Genomic DNA, 6,214 nt, shown 5'->3' with positions numbered 1-6,214 from the left:
CGAGTATGGGGCTCTACACATTCTCTAAGGGGCTCCCAGAAAAAGTTTAGCGCAGCACTCTGCAATTTCTGGCACCGCTCCTTTCAAGACTAGCTCTGCAGAGCCTGGTTCAAGACCTCAATGGGTCCCATGGGATCTCTGGGGGTCCCATTGATCAGATCCCCACTAATTAGTGAGTTATTCCTTAGCTAAGTATCTTGAGAATAATAATGGTGCGCCTATAGGGTATCAATGCCATAAAACCAGGGGGACAACGTGCGGAATTGGGAGCCTTTGTGGGCTGCTATATGTCTATTATGAGCAGTTCTATTGGACTGACAGGTCGGCTGTTGCTGTCCGCTGTCGCTCTCTGATCACCCCCATAAATATGCAGCAAAGTGTGCTGCCTTAGGGCTCGTGCAGACGACCGTATTTTCGGTCCGAGCACGATCTGACAAAACATCTAATCGCTCCCGGACCAATGTTATTCTATGGGGCCGTGCATAGAGCCGGTCCGGGCAAAAAATCGCAGCATGCCCCAGTTGGATCTGATATTTGGATCGCACTCGGCCATAGAAGTCAATGAGTCCGTGGAAAACATTGGGCTGCACACGGGTGGCATCTGAGTGCAGTCCAATTTTCATGGACTAATATAATGGAGAAGATGGAGAAAAAAATTTTCTCCATCTTCTCATCTGAGTGAATCGGATCACACTCTGATCAGAGATTGATTAGCAAAATCGATCCGATTCTCTCAGCTGAGAGGATATACGCTCGTCTGCACCTGCCCTTAAAGGGGTTTAGCCAACTTTGGATACCCCATCACTTTTTGATCGGTGGTGGTTTAACCTCTTGAACCTCCACCAATCCTGATAAAGAAGGAGCCAAAGTATTGATTAAGCGCTGCATCCCCTTTTAAGTGCAACCATTGGCTTGCATGGGTTGTGCTGCAGTTCCCAGCATGGTGGGTGGCTTGTGTGCCACTGTGTGGAGGAAAACAGTAAAGAGGACACATTGCTAAACAGGCACTTTCCCCCCTTTTTCTCAGGTCTAACCTGAGATCATAGAACTGTGGTAGATCCTAGTGATCACTTTTTAAGGTGGGACAATGAGGAGAGGGAGATAAGTGGCTGCCCAGCTCCTCGCCAGCCGGGGCACAGTCAGCACAACTCCATGCAGGTTAGATTGTTCCCAGATGTTGCCGAATCTGGTGGGATTGACTTCAAACTCCATGACCATTCAAGGTCACCCATAATAAAATTAATACCGTGATGCGATTTCAATGGAAATGTCAGCTGTGCCTCATAGAAGGTCCACAATGGTGTTCTTTCCTCTGCAATGTCCTTATATCCTAAAGGAGAATATGGAAAGCCCCTTTAAGTAGATTTCCACATTTTAGCAATCCCTTTATGGCAGACGTGTGCACAAATCTAGAGTTTCACATCCAGCAGTTAAGAAAACGATATAAATCCATATGATCAGAAAAGGAAGTGGGAAACCTAAAGTCACGGTGTGAAAACCATTAATTAACGTTGGTCAGATTTGGGACTTTCCTGCCCTCTTACCATAGAGGTTTATATATTAATATTCATTATTACTTTTTTTTTATACTAAATTTGTATAGAAATAGAGTAAAGTGACATCCAGGAACTTGGGGTCTGGATTATTAGATGTGTTCTGGACTGTTGGACCGTCATGAAAAATTATATAACACATACATGTAATGAAAGAAAACCCGATGGATCACCCGTAACTTTATAGCGGAGGGGTTTTTAATTATTGGGTGGTTTGCAGGGTTCTTCTACGGGCGGAGGGGTCTCTTCTGTATTCTAAAGTTGACAATATGTTGGTACAGATATCTTTTCCAATTGCACCCCAGCCTGTCTCCTCTCTGCCAGTGAGGCGTTGCACATCACTGCGGCCAGTGATTGACTGCAGGGGTCACACAACGACCCCTGGATAAGCTTTAGGATCACATCAGTGTATGAATGACCCTATCCTCAGATGTGATCCTACCCTTACAATCGCCTGTTTTCTTCTTCCGTTAGCTTAAGGTGCGGACCTACACTTGTAACGGTACTAGATTATGGGACACATTTTTACAGGAAAGTTTTGTTTCATGAATTCTCTGAGGGTCACTTATTGAAAGGTAATTCAACTGTAGATCATACTACTGTCTGAATAGCTGAGGACACTTTTTTTTGCTGTGAGTCCCAGTTTAGGGCTCGAGCACACGACCGTATTTTCGGTTCCAATGTTGTTCTATGTATGGGGCCGTGTCATATTTTTTCCTCGGACCGAGCCGGTCCAAGGGAAAAAAAAATCACAGCATGCCCGAGTTTGATTTGACATTCGGATCGCACTCAGCCATGCAAGTTAATGCGTACATACCATGGAAACCATAGGACTGCACTTGGATGACATCTGAGTGCAGTCCAATTTTCCCAGGACTGACACAATGGAGAAGATGGAGAATCTTTTTTTTCCCATCTTCTCCTCATCCGAGTGAATTAGATCAGAGTGTGATTAGCATATTTGACTCAATTCTTTTGGATGAGAGAATATACTCTGGTGTGACCCTAGCCTAGCCTTAGTCTCAGTTCCCTTTTGTCTCTAAATATAAAACACATGATTATATAAAATGCTGCACACGTCTCATCAGCTGTATTATGCATGGGTTTTGGCGCCATGACTTTAGATCTGTACAAGATCTGAAAATTAACTCTTTTTTTTTTTTTTTAACACAAAATGTTGGAGCCTTTACTTGATATCGTTGCCGTCTTTTATGTTCTACAGTTGCGGAAGCTTTCATTTTATTTATCTGATTACAGAAGAATTTAGAATATTAAGTTATGAATTTTTCTTAACTTTGCAAAAGTAGACCAGATACCTTGAGGGCAAATTCCCATGGAAATTACTTACTGCAGACCTCCCGCAGCAGAGGTATCCGAGCCCCGGTGATATCCGCACGGTATTTACCACTACAGATAGAGTCGCACGTTGCATCCTCTGCACCTAGATCCACACAATAAGTTGAACTCTCAAACCCTCAGCTCTTGTGGATATACTGTATTTTGCATCATGTGTATGAGATTTCTTAAAATCCAATGCACTGTAAAATGCAGCGGATTTTCCGCAATTGTAAAATCCGCTGCATTTTCGCTCTGTGAGAACGTGCGCTAAAGGTTTTCTTCTCGATTTTTGCAGGATGTGCAGCTGACTTAATATGCATTAGTATCTCATCACAGTATCTCAAAATGTTAATTTTAATGACTATTAATCTGGCCATACATTTTCAATGGCATTCGGGCAAATGCTCACCCATATATATGCATAATCTGTTCTGCTCGGCGGACAGCTATCCCCCCCAGACTCCCCAATACAGATTGCATGTCATCAGCCAAGCAAGAATTTGTTCTGATGTTGGGATAATCCACTGCAAGATTGAGGTGATTTATCTCACTTGAGAGCAAAAGGATCAGGCATGTTGAAATCCAACATGCCCAATCCTTCTTTCCCCAACATGCTCAATGGCTCTGGAACAAAGCGCTGCATTAAATATTTTTTGTGACAAATAACAAGTACTGGTGCTGTGACGCTGCCAGTGTGTAACTGAACATGAAATCATATGCTCCTTTGAAACAACAGTACAGGAGTGCGAAGGAGAGTGGCGCTGTGTCAGGCTCAGTACATGGAATCACTAGTATTTATTTTGAAGAGGTAGGGGAAAACCAAATGTTTAGTCTTTCACTGTTATTTTAAGGTGAAAATCCCCTTTAAATGATATTTAAAGGAGATTTCCAGCTCCTATTTTTTTTTTTTTAATTTTAACCAAAAGCCTAGATTGGAAGAAAATAAGAAACAAAATGATTCTTTTTTTTTGTAAAAATCTGATGTGCCAGTCATGAGAAATCTAGCATAGAAGCCATGTGCAAATCAGGCTGGAAGTGCTCCCATGCTAACTTGTCCTCCACTTCAAGGTAAGGATGAGTAAATTCTTCCCTTGAAAGGAAAGTATCTTTCCTCCAAGCTGTTAATCTGCAGTCTGTCCATGAGATGATTAACTGAGTCATTGCGCATGTGGGAAGTTTTACTAATTATCAGGCATCTTAGTGAATTACATTGAGGTTGGTGGTGAAGTTACGGGACTCTGGAGGGTGGCGGTTTAGGGTGGGAAAAGTGGGTCACAGCCATGACTCCCACATCCATTGAGGCCACGGTTGCCTTTTTCAGTGATACCGTGAGCCCAGTGTTTATGACTCTGCTACATGTGACAGATGTGAATGTCCCCAAGCGTGTTTCCATATGACCTGTTTGTTCTCTTTGAGAAAAAGCTTACTTCATATGGAAACCTCTGTAATCTCATTAAAGGGATATAAAATCTAAATCGATGTTGAAATCCCTCCTCTTACCCCTTGGGTCGTCCTGTTCATTCTTCTCCTTAGGTTTCTTTATGATACTTTTTTAGTGCTTGTTTACACAGGTTTTTTTACTTTGCACCCCTCTATACAGTGTGATGTCCCCACAGCTCCCCTCTATACAGTATAATGTCCCCACAGCTCCCCTCTATACAGTATAATGTCCCCACAGCTTCCCTCTATACAATATTATGTACCCACAGCTTCACTATACACATTATGATGTCCCCACATCTCCAATCTATACAGTATTGTGTCCCCACAGCTCCCCTATACACAGTATGATGTCCCCACATTTCCACTATACTTATTATGATGTCCCTATATCTCCTCTCTATACAGTATGATGTCCCCACAGCTCCCCTGTACACAGTATGATGAACCCACATCTCTTGTATACATAGTATGATGTCTCCACAGCTTCTATATACACAGTATGATGGACCCACGGCTTCTGTATACACAGTATGATGTTCCCACATCTCCTCTATACATAGTATGATGTCCCCACATCTCTCCTATACATAGTATGATGTCTCCACTGCTCCCCTATACATAGTATGATGTCTCCACAGCTCCCCTATACATAGTATGATCTCTCCACAGCTTCTATATACACAGTATGATGTTCCCACAGTTCCTCTATACATAGTATGATGTCTCCACTGCTCCCCTATACATAGTATGATGTCTGCACAGCTTCTATATACACAGTATAATGTTCCCACAGCTCCTCTATACATAGTATGATGTCTCCACTGCTCCCCTATACATAGTATGATGTCTCCACAGCTCCCCTATACATAGTATGATCTCTCCACAGCTTCTATATACACAGTATGATGTTCCCACAGCTCCTCTATACATAGTATGATGTCTCCACTGCTCCCCTATACATAGTATGATGTCTGCACAGCTCACCTATACATAGTATGATCTCTCCACAGCTTCTATATACACAGTATGATGGACCCACAGCTTCTATATACACAGTATGATGGACCCACAGCTTCTATATACACAGTATGATGGACCCACAGCTCCCTCTATACGTAATGACGTATCCCCTTTATGGCGTAATCACACTGGGTCTCTGATGTCATGTACACGTTCCGCTCTGCAGGCCTAAACCAAACTGTGGCCTACAGAACGGAGAGCGGTAGTTCTGGGAGACCATGAACAGTGATACAGTTAAGGGTAGTGGTCGCTCCGGTAGGACCCGCCAAGTCAGGGGACCAGGGCAACTGTACCCTCTGCTCCCCTGGTAGCAATGGTCTATTGTATGTATGATATGTGGGAAAGAAGGTTCAGCCATGTTGAATATCAGAGACCTATTCTTTATTCTCAGGAGATGTGATGTGTCTGGTGTCAGCAGCTTACTTTCCTCTGCCCATTGAAAACACATGTACACTTAGCTAACCGAGCATGCCTGTGAAAAGAGGTCTGTTGGATATAACTGTCTGCTGCACAAGTGTGAATGGGCACCTTTAGGCACAACATTTACATGGTCCTGCTGCAGATGTAACCTATTATAGTACCTTTGTGGCCTGCGGCCTTTTGAAGTGAAGTTGGGCAGGGTCTTTAATAATAGATAAGGATGATACATTACAATAGATTATTCTCCAAGCAAACAACCAGCAAATCTCCCAACCCTACTGCAGTAAGAACCTGGAGAAAAATACGTAATAATGCAGCGTCCAGGATGTCCACACTGGTGACACCGGACACCACCTGTGCCCATGGACATAGGACCACAGCTGTACACACCATCTGTGGCATGAAGGTCCCAGTGGCCCTGGATCTATGTGGGGGCACTA

This window comes from Phyllobates terribilis, unplaced genomic scaffold, assembly GCF_046119375.1.
Source record: "Phyllobates terribilis strain yellow unplaced genomic scaffold, ASM4611937v1 Scaffold_13__5_contigs__length_258822181, whole genome shotgun sequence".
NCBI lineage: Eukaryota > Metazoa > Chordata > Amphibia > Anura > Dendrobatidae > Phyllobates > Phyllobates terribilis.
Note: the sequence above shows the minus strand (reverse complement) of the source record.